The sequence below is a fragment of the Amblyomma mixtum genome, chromosome 5 (assembly GCF_055824585.1).
Source record: "Amblyomma mixtum isolate Tamu chromosome 5, ASM5582458v1, whole genome shotgun sequence".
Lineage (NCBI taxonomy): Eukaryota > Metazoa > Arthropoda > Arachnida > Ixodida > Ixodidae > Amblyomma > Amblyomma mixtum.
In genome coordinates this window covers 180,806,143-180,821,313 of record NC_143016.1, presented here as the reverse complement: position 1 = coordinate 180,821,313, position 15,171 = coordinate 180,806,143, and positions in this window count along the sequence as shown.

Here is a 15,171-nt window from a genome sequence, read left to right as displayed (position 1 = left end):
TCAGGACAAAAAAAAATTGAACGCAGATGAGTTTGTCAACCCTGCTATGCGTTTTCATTTTTCCGGCACATCGGTATACAAAATAAAAAATGCAAATATTTGTTTACGAGAACATAAAACTGGGCTAGCTGGTAAGAGTTCATGCTTAAGCAGCACAATAAACAGGACAAAGGAAGACTGGAGACGACACAGACGCAGACTAACAACTGGTTGTTACATTCTAGGAAAAGTGTATGAAGGCGCAGGACACAGAGAACAATGCAAAAAACAGCAGAACAAATATTAAAACAAAAAAACCATACTGTGCATGCCCAGCATAGTCGAGTCATGACATCTTTTTCAACGAAATACAAAGACTATATTCCATAGTAGACAGCAATTCCCTATCTTCTGGACCTCACACAGTTGGCAAGAAAGCCTGACTCCTCTACAAATTGACGGATGGTGAAGCAACACGCTCATCTGCTTCCTTCCTGATCATAAAGGCCTCCACCATCTCCCTACAAATTCGATCTGGGTGAATAAGCAGGAGACTTGTCTTTCTAAATGGGTAAGCAATGAGGATTTGTTCTAACATCAGAGATGGGTGAAAAAGTAGCGGTGTCGTACAACTTGGCTTTGCATTGCAGCGAGTGCAACGATTGCTTACCCCGTAGATAAGACAAGTGTCGTGTTAATAACCCTGTTTGCATAAGTAGGGAGTTGATCGAGGCCTACATGACCACGAAGGAAGCTGATGAGTGTGTTGCTTCGCCATCTATCAATTTGGTAGATAAGGAGTAAGGCTTTCTTGGCGACCGTGTGAGGTCCAGGATATAACTGATTGCTGTCTATTATGGAAGATAGTCTTCGAATTTCGTTGAAAATGACGTCATGACTCAACTGTGATGTGCATGCGCAGTATGGTTTTTAAGTTTTAACCTTTTTTTTTGGGTTGTTCCTTGAGTCCTGCGCCTTTATATACTTTTCCCAAAATAAAATAACCAGCTGTTAGTCAGCGCTCGTGTCGTCTCCCGTCTTCCTTTTGTCGTGTTTACTGCGTTAATTAAGCATGAAAGATTGTTTAATGCGATGTTCTCACTTTACCCATTTTACTTATTCTCCGCAGCAAAGACGAATTTACGGCAAGAGCCGCCAAATGAAATGAACTCAAAATTGATGAAAATCGGCTATGTATACGCTATAATCCACCTTATGAGGTGTAAGCCGAAAAGCCGGTGGATTTTCAATCTACAAGACCCTCCTGCATGAGCAATTTGGGAGACCCCGTTGCTCGAGTAATAGGTCTCTTTTGAAGCTTGAGTCAGTTGGGACTTTCTCGTACGCAGTATAATTACGGGGCCCCAAGATTGCCGCCGCACGGGCCCTCTACGTTCCCGCGCACTACTGAGAAAAGAAACTGCCATGTATCGGTACCTACCTACAGACGGACACCTTTCCATCACCCCGAAACCGACTTGCCAGTCCCCCCTCCTTTACTAAATGGTAAGAAAATGTGCGAGAATCCCTCCACCGCCCATCTGCCGCCCAACGAGAACCTCGTGGGAGTACAGGCTCTCGCTAACTTGCAGAATTTACCAAACATATTTTATTTAAATCACCTATTCGACATCACCTTTGTGACTCACGTTATATATCCCGAACCCCTATAGATCAGTATCTTCAAAAACACAGCTAATCGTGGCTTCTCACTATAGTACAGTAAGAAATTACGACATTGACTTATTATGATGACGTCAGCCTCCTCTCTTCTGACAAAAATAGTATCATAAAAAACGCACGCTTGGATGGGTGGAGAACGCTTCGTTTTTGCACGGACACAAAATGTCAACAGCCCCGCCGCGGTGCCTCAGTGGTTACGGCACTCGGCTCCTGACCCGAAAGACGTGGGTTCAATCCCGGCCGCGGCGGACGAATTTCGATGAAGGCGAAATTCTAGAGGCTTGTGTACTGTGCGGTGTCAGTGCACGTTAAAGAACCCCAGGTGGTAGAAATTCCCGCAGCCCTTCACTACGGCGTCTCTCATAGCCTGAGTCGCTTTTGGACGTTAAAATCCAATAAACCAAACCAAACCAAACCAAACCAAAGAAATTGGCAACATGTCTGTTGCGACGTTGAGCTGCAGCATTCTTGCAAGTGCAGCATTGTGCGAGGAAGGAGATATACTTGCCCTACATTGAATGTTCGAGACTTTTCCTGGGGCGCTATCAAAGGGAACCTTTGCGTCAACAGAATTTTTTGCGTCCTTGATAGAGTGATAAAGAGTGGTTAATCTGGCGTGCACTATTTGTCCACCAACTTGTTTCAGGCATATAACTTCAAAACTACAAACAACCCCTTTCTGGCAGCTATGCTTTCTGGGCGTGATCACTAACGCATGCCAGCGAGCGCATATATTTCCGCATTGCCGTTTTGATTATCGGGAATTTAATTTTTTTCTTATTAGTGCATATCCACCGTTGCCAACAACCCGCCTTTCGTTGCTTATTTCCGTCGCTGCAAACAAGAATATGCGGATTCCAAAAAAAAAAAAGAAGCTGCACCAATTTATACACCCTTCTTTTGGTAATACGAGTAGTAATATCGCAGGTTTAACGTGTCGAGTAGACATTGAGGTTATAGGATAGACGGTGTAGTGGAGGGCTCCAGATTAACGGAGATCAGCTGAGGATTTGCGGCATGCGACAGAGCACATTGGTTTTTGTATTTTTGAAATCAGCAGCAGAGCTCCGCAGCCATTGAGCCATTTTTTTCTTTGTTGCCCTACATCATGAGGGGTTTTATTTAGAACCTGCTGTCTGAGACAATGAGCGCCTACAGAAGTATATGTTGCACTACCCACTGCGGTGGCTCAGTGGTTACGTCGCTCGGCTACTTATTCGTTGTATCCGGGTTCGAACCCGGCCCCGGGGGACACGTTTCGACGGAGGCGAAGCGCAAAAGGCACCGTATGCTGCGCGATGCCAGTGCACGTTAAAGGGCAACTGCGCCACTTTTTGAGAATATCGAGATACTCAAGGATTCAAATCTATGTAGGCTGTAGGTAAAACATGCTGTTTTTTTGCACTACCATTTAAAATAATGACGTAATCGACGATTAAATTTTGCACTTCTCAAAGCAATGGAGGAGCGCGTGGAAGTTCAATGTGACGTCACGGAAGGTATGATTTCGAATTATCGCTGCCGTCAGCCATGCCCTGGCGTGCCTCGTTGGACGCGGCCAAACAACGTTCGGCGGGCTTTGCCTTCGGTGCACGGCGTTGGTTTTTTTCCTTCAAAGCAGGCGTTTATGCGTTGGAAATGTACCGATACCTTCGATGACGTCATCATATGTGTCCCCCACTTAGCGTTGTACGCTGCGGAGAAGCTTCAAGGCCGTGCCAATTTTAATTGGTGATTACGTCAGCGTTTCAAATGATAGGCCAAAAGGACTTCGCATACTTTACCTAGAAATTTCACACATTCGACCCTTTTTAGCTCGTCGATTTCTAAAACCTATGCAGTTGCTCTATATTAAGGATCCCCAGCTGGTAGAAATTATTCCGGAGGCCTCCCCTACTGCACCTGTTTTTCTTTTTTCTTTAACTCCCACCTTCCTCCCTCTCTTACGGCACGGTTGAGGTGTCCATCAAGAAATGAGACAGGTACTGCGCCATTTCCTTTCCTCAAAAACCACCATCACAACGTTGTTGGATCCTCGCGCTAATATTTCATCTATTTGTGAGAAATGACGCAAATAAAAGGAAGGCATTCTCAATCGGTGCTTAAATGATTATAGACACCCAGTTTTATTGCGTGTTTTCTCCTTTCAAATGACGCCATAGATATTAGAACACATGGATCACCGTGTGGTATTCGCCTACTGCCACTAAATAATTTAGAAACTAATTTTTTCTTCTATGCTGTCCCCGTTTCATCAACGGAATGATGGCTGTGGTGTGAAGAAAGCTAAGAAAGGCTGTGATACGAAGGCTGTGAAGAAAGGCTGTGATACGAAGAAAGCTAAAAACTGCCCCAGCACACATGAAAAAATTGGCTTACGAAACTTCTGTGCGGTCTTTACTTGAATATGATTCAGTTGTGTGGGACCCGTACACGAAAAATGACATAATGGTCCTTGAAAAAGTCAATAGGAAAGCGGTTAGGTTTACATACGGAAAATACAAAAGGGGAGACTCTCCCTCGCAGTTAATGATGTCAAATAACATTCCTACACTAGAAATCCGCCGAAAGATTAGTGATTGGTATTCTTGTTTAATAGTTTAACAGGCAAAAATAAACTGAAGCTTCCAGAGTGCATTAAGCATCCTCTAGTGAGAAGGACTCGGAACGTTCATGAACATTCACTTACTCCCCTTTTCACCAAAACTAAAAGTTTTAAATACAATTTTTTCCCTAGAACAGTGGTGGTGGTGGTGAAAAACATTTATAGTGCAATAAATATTTACAGAGAGGTGATTGAGGTAGGCCCTATTGGCCCTTTCCCCTAACAATACTAGGTGGAGCCCCTATTCCGCGGCCCCATTGGCAAGCAACGCCGCCCGCGTCCGGTGAACCAAGGCCTTTTGGGTCTTTAGGTCCTGACAGCCGAGCAGGGCCGCCTCCCAGTCCTCTCTGGTGGGGTTGGGGGGGATGGATGGGTTGGATTGACACGCCCAAACCATGTGGAAGGTGTCAGCCACCTCCCCACAGAACTGGCACGTGCCATCAAAGGATTCGTTGAAATGTTTAAGTACCGCCGGGCACAGTACAGTGTTAGTAAGAATTTTGATGAGGAGGCGCTCGTCAGCGCGATCCAGTCCCTTACAAGGGGCCGGGTAGCGCCGGTGCTCCTCCTTGTAGTAATCGGTGATGTGTTTGAATGTAAGGGCCAGATTGTCTGATTGGGAGTAGGCTTCCAAGGACAGGGAGATAGCCCGGGGAGAGAGTGCGCGGGCGGCCTGATCGGCCTGTTCGTTTCCCTGTAGGCCCTGGTGACCGGGGGCCCAAATCAGGTTGCGTGGAGTTGGATCTTCGCATCGGCAGCTATATTCCAATATTCCAACAGTGCTATATTCCAACAGTGCAAGATTGGAATTCGGTACCGGAATCTGTTTTTTCCTCGGAAAAATTTTCTGATGCGTTAAATCGTCTGCTTACCTGCTAATATTGCTTATATGTATGTTTTGTATCCGTGTGCTGCTAATATTGTATAAGTTTATTCTTTTGGTATCCGTGCGCTGCTAACATTGTATAAGTTTATTCTTTTGGTTTTATTCTTTTGGTATCCGTGTGCTGCTAATATTGAATAATTTTATTCTTTTGGTTATGTAACAATGTAAGTTCACTCCTGCTTGGGCCAAGCAGTGGCCTGCAGTATTCTGAAATAAACAAATAAATAAATCAACATTAGGTCACGTGAGGCACGGGAAAACTAATACAAACGCTGATGCGTTGTTTTGACTCACTCTAGCACTTAAATCAGCTGGCTTCAAGACCTATAATCACAACGAACGACGTATCAGCAGTTGCATTGCCATTTTATTGCACCTCACGCGACCTAATTTCCTCTACACGTCACAGCCATCGTTATGTTGGTGAAACCGAAACAGGGTCATGAAGAAATTCAAATATAAATTATTTATTATGTGTTGGTGAAATACCACGGGTTACTCCGTGTACACCAATGTCTAACGCATCGTTTGAAAGAAGATAGCACGCAAGCAAAAATTTGGTGTCTATAGTCCTTCATTGAGTTAGAGCAGTGCTAACAATTTGATTAAAAATTTACGCAAATATGTGAAAGGGGAGGAATAATAGCTCAAGATTTCACATAAACCTGAAGTACAAAGAATTGGCGGTAGTGCATTACAAATTCGTCAATTAGGCATCTTCCCAGGCCCCAGACTTCCTGTAAGTTTGCTGTCGGATATAATGGGTACCATTTTCGCACTTCCCAGCGCAGACAGCTACGGGTGGTTAAATCTATGCGCTGGATCATCTCATTTTGTCCGGAAACAAGAAGTATGCCGAGATGCAAAAAAATGGGGCTGAACCGGGTACCGAACCGGTTCGGAACGGTTCCTTTGAATCGTTCCGGTTCGGGTTCAGTTCCAAGATGGCGAAAAAAATATGGGTTCGGTTCGGTTCCGGTTCCGGGCGAAAATTCGGGTTCGGTTCCGGTTTAGGGTTCGGGTTCGGTTCCGGTTCGACACCCTGCTTAATACAAACACTGCCATGTGCTATGCATTTTATGTACACGCTAAAGAACACCAGGTTATTGAAACTAGCCCAAGGCGTACCGCTTCACCATCTCTCAAGCCCATGCGCCGCTTTGGGAAGCTGAAATCCCACATTATATACACCAGTTTTAAGAATGCTGCACATGCTCTCTACGAGCAGTGCCTGATAATGTCTAAAAGCTGATATCATGAGGGGGGCATCTGAGCAGCCTAAGCATACACACTAGACCAATGTATGTGTTCTGCGACTATTTGAACGGCGTAAACACACAAGGTGGCTCTGCAGCGGGGTTGTTATGAAGGATGTGCAATGCCCTTTTCAATTTATTTATTCTCTTCCGCGATATAGAGCAGTTTGATATCTCTGGCACAACTTACAATGGCGAAATATGCCGTTTTCTGTTTTCTTGCACTCCGGCTTTTATTTTTAGTGTTTTATTTTTCAGTTTCTCATATAGGTGGTTACACTTTATCTGCCTTAAAAAGACGGTAATTACGGAGTGTTGTAGAGCAGTTTTATTTGCCCTGCACTGAAGATGCGCACATATGCAATCCTGTCGCGTCTGGTGTATTTTTTTAGGCGGTTAACTATACCCAAACTCTCCCCCCCCCTCTCGCCACACTAGGAAATCATTTGTTCCGGATGCTAGCTTAGTTTGGGTGTTTGATTTTGCCAACTTCCACTAATGTATTGTTAGACCGCTTGCTAAGCGATTGCTCCAGGCATGTTTTCGCGATGGGTTGCTTTACCCGATTTTAATGCGAATAATTGTGCCATAATAATACTTTTTTCAGTGTATGCTTTCTACTTCCTGCATATCTGCTGTCTTTAAACATGAGGTGTCCTTTGGCAGTCGCAGGCTTCAAGCTGTTCGTGGTATCTCGCAGAAGAAGCAACAAAATTATATTTACTATTGCTTTCACAAGAGTTTAGCATCGTAGTCACACATATATTGGAACACTCTTCGTTCTTCAGCAATACAGGCAGTTAATGAAGGCGTGAGAAAAGTTATTGAGGGTCGCAATAAGCTAAGTGTAGTTCTTTAGTGGCTGACTCTAAAATCCAAATGGAAAGTACCGTGTTAGTGCGGTTTCAATTCGCTATGACTGCAATGGAAATTAATGCAATTCTTCTTGAAAGATCCTTTGTCCTAGCAGAATGAAGGCAGAGCAATAGGACGTTGCTTTGAACGCAATTTTTCTGGCCCGTTCCCAGCAGCGTAAACAGATGGAAGGAAAAGGTCATCAACGGCACTAGCGCTGCAAGAGTTTCGTATACGTCAACGGCTGCTTTATTTTCAAATATTATCTGCCCCGAAAGAAACAGGGTTCCTTGCGTAGTAATTTTCGTACCAAAAAAAAATTACCGAAGACAGTTTGGAAATTCTAGTGTGTGCTTAGCGAAACTCTTGTGGTCAACCCACTGCCGCTTCCCTGAACCGCTTGGCGGGCTTCCCGCATGTGCGGTTTTTGTTGTGCTTGGTGACTGCGGTCGCTTTTTTTTTATAGTAGTGTTTTAGAGCGCAGCTCTTTGGCGCCCGTTTCGCGGCGTCGCCGTTGCCCGTTCGACGTTCATTGGCGTTGGGAGAGAGAGAGAGAGAGAGAAAACTTTATTTACAAAGGAATTCGGGGCACGCCCCAGGGTCCCCGCACGACCCCACTGCACTCAAGTGTTTATGTTCCTGAGGTTCATAACACTGGCAGCACGGCCGGTGGCGATGGTCTGCACGGCCGGGTCCTCCGAGCGCAGCAGGGTCTCCCAGTCCTCCCAGGTCTTGAGGTTCTCTAGGTCCCGCGGGGGAGGGTCCGCCGGGCAGAGGGAAAGGATGTGGAGGGAAGAAGCGAAGGGTTCTGGGCATAGGGCGCAAGCAGGAGTGGGGAAGGAGGGATGATAGTGGGTTAGGGTAAGGGGCGAGGGGAGAGTATGTGTTTGTAATCTGCGCCAGAGTGTTGCGTGTCTGTTATCTAGGGAGGGGTCGGGCGGGGGGTAGAGCTGGCGAGAGGCTCTGTATGCCTGGGTCAGCTCACTGAATGAGTGCATGCGATCCTTCGTGAATCCCCGATCCGAGGCCACCTGAGCCCGGTTTAAAGAACCTCGGGCTAAAAGGTTGGCGGCCTCGTTTCCGGGATTCCCGGAGTTGCGCAGGCACCCATATCAGCTCCACTTGGCGGGGCGGGGGTGCATCGGGCGAGTCCAGTATGCCAAAAGCAGGGACATGAACTCGGCCTCGAGCGAAATTTAGAATCGCAGTTTTAGAGTCAGTTAAAATATACCGGGCTTCCGTGCGGGTTATAGCAAGTGCAATGGCGGCTTCCTCTGCAGCCTCTGGGGACGTATCTGGAGGGAGAGGTAGTGTGAGGAGGGTGGATGAAGAGGAGTCCACCGCAGCTGCTGTCGCTTCATCACCCGTGCAGGCAGCGTCCACCCATACGGCGTCCGGCTGGGGGCCGTACGCTCGATGGAGTGCCTTCGCACGGGCTCTGCGGCGCTGCTCATGGTGGGACGGGTGCATATTCCTCGGGAGCGGCCTGATGAGAAGCTCTCGGTGAAGGGATCGTGGGATGGCGAGAAGGGTTGGGTCGTTGGCCGGTATTTTTATTCCCAGGGAGTCCAGGATATACCGACCTGTGGAAGTTTTTGTGAGCCTGATGTATTGGGCCTGTCGGTGGGCCTCCACCAGTTCCCCGATCGTGTTTTGGAGGCCCAGGCCTAGTAATCTGTCTGTGGGTGTGTTGAGGGGAAGATGAAGTGCTACCTTGAATGCCTTGCGAATCAAAGCATCCAAAGCGTTTATGTCATGTTTGGATAGTTGTAAATATGGGGTAGTATACAGTACACGGCTGATGACAAAGGCATGAATGAGGCGACATAGGTCGCGCTCCTTCATGCCTCTATGATGTCCCGAAACCCTGCGGATGAGGTGCGATATCGCGCCTGCAACCTGCTTGAGTTTCTTGAGGGTAGTGGTGTTTTTGCCATCGTTCTGGATGTGCAAGCCCAATACACGGAGGGTGCCAACCTCAGGTACCGGGTAACCATTCAATTCAATGGCAATGGGGGAGCGGGGACAGCGGTGGTTCTTAGGCCGGATGAGGGGCAGTTCGGACTTCTCTGGGGAGCAAGACAGTCCGATGGTCCGTGCGTAATTTTGGGTGAGGGTGGCTGCTTCCTGTAAGGTGTTCTCTATGTCGCCGTCACTGCCGTGGGTGGTCCACAGGGTGATATCGTCGGCATAAAGAGTGTGCTTGAGGTGGGGAATAGTTGCCAATTTCCGGGCGAGGGGTATTAGGGTGATGTTAAAGAGAAAGGGGGAAAGGACGGACCCGTGAGGGGTGCCGATACTCTGAAGTGTGTAGAAGGTGGAAGACAGAGGGCCGAAGTGTATCTCAGCCGTGCGGTCAGTCAGGAATGCTTGAATGTAGGCATACGTGCGCACACCCACATTCAATGGGGATAGAGCAGTCATGATCGCCTGATGTTCAATGCGATCAAAAGCTTTGGAGAGATCCAAAGCTAAGACTGCCTTGGTGTGACCTGGAAGAAGCGGGTCAGAAAGGTCGTGTGTGAGTTGCAGCATGGCATCCTGTGCGGATAGATGAGGGCGGAATCCCACCATGCTATGCGGGTAGAGATTGTTGTCCGCCATGTGACTTGTGAGTCTCGCTAACACAACATGCTCGAGGAGCTTCCCGAGGCATGAGGTTAGCGAAATCGGGCGAAGGTTTTGAATGGTGAGTGGTTTGTTGGGTTTTGGTATAAATATTACCTTCGCGTGGCGCCAGGACTGCGGGAGGTTACCCTCCCTCCAGCACTGGTTGAAGTATTTCGTAATGTGGGTGATCGATTGGTCATCCAGATTACGGAGCATGGAGTTTGTGATTTGGTCTGCACCAGGTGCGGAGTTGGCGCGGAGAGTCAGGAGGGCCGCTCTGACTTCCATCTCCGTGATGTTGGTGTCGAGTGTTGGATTTGCTTGTCCTGTGTAGTGCGGTAGAGGTATGGGGCCGCCTGGAGATGTGTACATGGTTTGAAGTGTGTCTAGAAGGGTGTCGGGATCGTCAATGTGTTCATGTGTGAGGCGTGTCACGTGGTGCTGTGCTGCTGATTTGGTGCGTGTGGGGTCAATGAGGTGTCGGAGGAGTTGCCATGCACGTTTGCTGGACAGGTTTCCGGCGATGCCGTCACATATCTGTCCCCAGTTGGATCGACAGAGCTCCTCAGAGTGCTGTTGGATTTGTGTCTGCAGCGCGGCCAGCCGCGTTTTAAGCGTTCTGTTGTGTTTGTTGCCTTTCCAGCGTTCCAGGATGCTGTGATAAGCATCCCAGAGGTGGGCTAGGCGTGTGTCAAGGGTCGGTGTTTCGGTTGTAGTTTCAATGTGTCGCGTGTTGTGGTGAACGTCATGCTTGAGTGATTGCACCCATGCATCGATGTCTGCGATGGGAGTGTCTGGGAGGGCGGTGCGTGCAGCGCGAAAGGCATCCCAGTTAATGAGTTCGTGTGTCATATTTGCGTGACGGGGTGGTTTGTATGGGACAGTGATTTGTATAATGTAATGATCACTGCCCAGTGTATGTTGTGTTCTGTTCCAGGTAACGCCGCGGATACAGCGGCTCAGCGTCAGGTCCGGACTGGTGTCCATGCTGACACTGTTGCCAATCCGCGTAGGCGTCTGAAACGTGTTGTGCACAGTGAGTTGGAGGTTCTGCAGGAGCAGCCAGAGCCTGCGACCTCGATGTGTCGTGGTTGTGTATCCCCAGTCAGTATGCTGACTGTTGAAGTCCCCACCGATGAGTAGGGGATGTTTCCCTGCTAGATGGTGTAGCTTTCGCAGAATTGATTCTAGCGGGGCCATCGGCAGGGACGGGGGGTGGTATATGTTTGCTATAAATATAGAAGGAAGTGAATGTGTGTGATGTATAATTTCCGTGATCACGCAGGGCGTCTCAGACGTAATGTGATGAGTTTTGTAGGTGAGGCTGCGGTGGATGAGTGTGGACGCCCTGGGTGTGTTAGTGGTATCCGAGTGTGTAGATGTGTAGCTGGGGAGGGTGGCTCGGTGTGCAGTCTCCTGGAGAAGAAGTATGTGGGGCGTGGGTGTGATGGTGGGAAGGAGAAGTTGCAGAGGTGCGCGCTTTGCCCGGAAGCCGCGGCAGTTCCAAGTTATAATGAGGAGATAATTAGTGTTCCCCCCCCGCCATATTGGATGGTGGGGGGATTGAGGAGGGTATTAAGACGGGTGTCAATTGGTATGTGTGGCTCAGGGAAGGTGTTTTGTGCTTGTGGTGGTAGGATGGGGGGAGTGGAGGGGGTTTGAAGTTGGGTGAAGCGATGGGTAAGATTATGCTCCAAGAGCTCCATCATCTTGGTAAGCATAGCGTCCATGCGCTGCTCAAGTTCTTCGGTGAGGGCGGCGGCAAGGTGATTGAATCTGGCCTCGAGGCGGGCGTCTAGCTCCTTTAGTTTATGGTCAAATTTTGCTTCGAGTGCTGCTAATTTAGCGTCTATTTCTGGGGGCACGGGAGGGGGTGTGGCGTCTGTGGTGCGCTGTTTCTTTGCAGGAGGGGTGTTCGAAGTGTCTGTGGATGATGAGCTCGAATTAATGACAGGGGGTGCGGGTTGAGGGGGCATGGAGGGGGCGGGGGTGCTTAGGAGAGAGGAAAGGCGGCTTACCTCGTCACGCAAGGCCTTGAGTTCCTGGTCTCTCGGGTCTGCCTGGGAGGACTGGGGTGGTGGGGGTTGACGGGTGGTTTTGCCGGAAACGCGGTCTGCCCAGCTGAGACGCGTGGCGTTCTTGCTGCCATTCTGCCGGCTTGTAGAAGGCGACCGGGAAGCCGTCGAGCTGCGTCTGCTGGCTGTGCCTGGTTGATCGCAGCGGGGAAGCCGCGATGTACCCGGAGGAGAGAGAGCGTTCTTCGGGGACGCTAGTTTGCGGCCCCGTCCCTTGCAGTTCCCGGTGCCGGTCATATGAGGGCCTCCGCAGAGAATGCAGCTGGGGGTGCATGAGGGCACATCTTCCTTTGGGTGGGACTGCCCACAGCGGGGGCACTTATGGGATCTTGGGTGGACACACACGTCTGCCCGGTGACCAGGGACGCGGCAGTTAGTGCAGGCGTCTATATGCCCTCGATAGGGTGTGCACCTGTGGAGGGCTCCTCCATAAAGGACGGCGCGTGGGACAGGTCCAGCTCGGAAAGTGATTAAGATGGAACGCGTGGAGCCCATTCGGCGGGCGTCCACGATGAGGGCGTCTGGGTTGCCGGTGATCAGGTCTTGCAGGAGCTCTGTCGGGGTCTCATTCCAATAAGCATTGGAGATGACTCCGCGTACCGCTCCATCCGGCGGGGCTATGTAAGCTGCGACGGCGAAGTCCTTGCCTTGGTTTTTGATGCTGGTTACGCTAACCAGGGCAAGCGCGTCAGCTTTTATGGGCGTGCTTACGGTGCACGTATTGTTTACGGGGTGTACCCTGATTTGGGTACGCGTTGGTTCGTGTAGCTGGGACGCCGCTTGAAGGATGGCTTCCCGTAGTTGTCGGGGTGGAAGCAGGTCCAGCTGCAGCCCGCCTCGTGATCTGAACACGACCTTGTAGTCTGCAGCAGGAAGCGGCGGCTGCTGCCGCGAACGCTGCGCAGCTTTGCGCGTTGCTTGTAGGTGCGCTGACTTGTCAAGGCCCGCAGACTTGGGGGCACCGGTAGCAGAGGCTGCGGCCTCCTGGCTTCGGGATGGTGAAAGGACGTCCTTGGAGCGGGCAGGCACACTAAGAATGTGCGTCCAGTCCCTTGGGTCGTAGTCGTGGGGGTTAAGAACCTCTCCCTGCACCTGCACCTCCATGATGGTGTTGGTGGCGGAAGCGTCCGACGCAGTAGGCCTAGCTCCCAGTGGAGCGAGGCCTAGCTCAGGCGAAGAGGTCACAAAGAAAGGGCCGTGGGTGCCCGAAAAATGGCTTAAGCGGGCCAAAAATTGATGGCGTGCGGCACTCACATTCGTAGATCAGTGGATGGTGAAATTTGGGCCGATGATGCTGGCGATTGGCGAATTCCGCTCTCTTTGTGCGGAGCCGATGTGGGGTGCGTCTGTACTACTCGGCCCCCTAGCGGCTAATCCATTGGCGTTGGCGTTTTACGCTCCGATCATTGTAAGGAAAGGAAGCGCTCATAACTGCCTCTCTGGTTCAGTGGACGCCTGAATGGCGCTGTTGTGTTTTTGACGCGGCCATATGAGCTGTTGCCTAGCAACCGTTGAAGGAAAAAATTACCGACGATTACGTTACTTCCTAATGCGAAATTTGAGCGCAGCAAATAAGCTGTTTCACCTTTTCGATACATTGAGGCAAAGAAATCGAGCAACACATGTATGCGCTATCACAGATTTTTTTTTTTTCACACGTATTCCTTTAACAAAGACTCCACTAACAGTTCTTGACAGTCATGAAGGAAGCTTTGTGGTCGGAGAAATAGACTGATATATGTTCGACTTGGTACACCAATGCTTGATTCTCAAAGACGAGATCTATACAAGTGCCTCGCGAGGTTGTCACAGCCGTGGGACGCGTTACGAGCGAGAGGAACGGGATGTTCTCCCGCATAAGTGTTAGGAAATTGCTGTTTGTCTTTATGTCAACATTAAAGTCCCCCACTACTAACATCGGTGTGGATCGATGGACGGTTAATGCGAGTTGCAGGAAGTGCACGACGTCTTTCGTGAGTGCGGTAGGGGCGAAGTAGGCAGCTACTACCAGCAAGCCGTTGGGCAACTTTGCGGCGCACAGTTCGCCAACTTCATGTGACGTGCCAAACATTTCGACTGGTATTGCAGAGAGACCTGTGCGCAAGTACATAGCGACTCCCGCCGCTCTGTTGTGGTCTCTGCGAGCACCACAACAGTATAGGAAATCTATGATTTCGAGAGGCTCTTCGGGATCCATCCAGGTTTCAGCAAAGCAAAGTACAGAGGAATGGCGCAGAATGTGATCGTGGTGTACGTCCTTGGCATGTGCGGCAAGGGAGCGTACGTTAAGAATGTGGTTGTGAATGATGAATCAAGTGCTGCCAGCGAATGACGCGTCCATTGGCTGTCTGCGTGTGTTACTGATGTGTGGTTAGCATGTTAAGCTTCGCCTGTAAGAGTGGAACGCGACAGCGTCTTGCAACGCTGCCAGGGAGTCCACAGAACGCCATCGCCAATTCGGCTGTACGCCTTGCTGGACGGTAAATTTATTTTTTTAGGAAAGGAAATGTATCTCTCTCGCATATCTGGGTGGACACCTGCACCTCGCCGTAAGGGAAAGGGGGAAGATGGGAGTGAACGAAGACGCCGTATTAGCTAGACGCGCCTTTGTTCATTCCAAACCATTCAGCTGGCATTAGGGAGTGGCTAGCGTGCTCGTATCGCACTCCGGAGACCCTGGTTCGACTCCCCAACTCGACCAATTTCGTTCTCGGTTTTATTGATTTATGCGGTCTAACTAGAAAGGTTAATTAGGCTATTTCATATTTATATTCTTGTATTTCTATCCATCGTGTTCTGTCATTAACCTGTCAATTGTTGGAACTGTCTAGGATGTTCGACACAACGTATATGAAACGAGCAACGTCTTACTGAGTGGGGAAGTGCGTGGTGGTGGAGGGAACGCGGCTTCGTACTTATCTGTTTTTTTCAGCAGCGTCTCCTTCCGCGGACGCTGTTGTCGCTGCGGCGCGCGTCTTTCTTTTCTTTTCTTGTGACCTCTTCATTCTCCTGTATATTAATTAGGCTAATTGATTAATTAAGCAATTAACTAAACTCAGTCCAACTTAGTTGCAGCATCACTATACGATCCCTTTGATTGGTTGCATGGTTACTAGCCAAAGTACAATTGGCCCCATTTGAAATTCGCGCACTGTGACGTCACGAGCATTTCGACCAATTGAAAAGCGTGACATTGGGGGCGGAGCTGGTTACGAGGTCGAC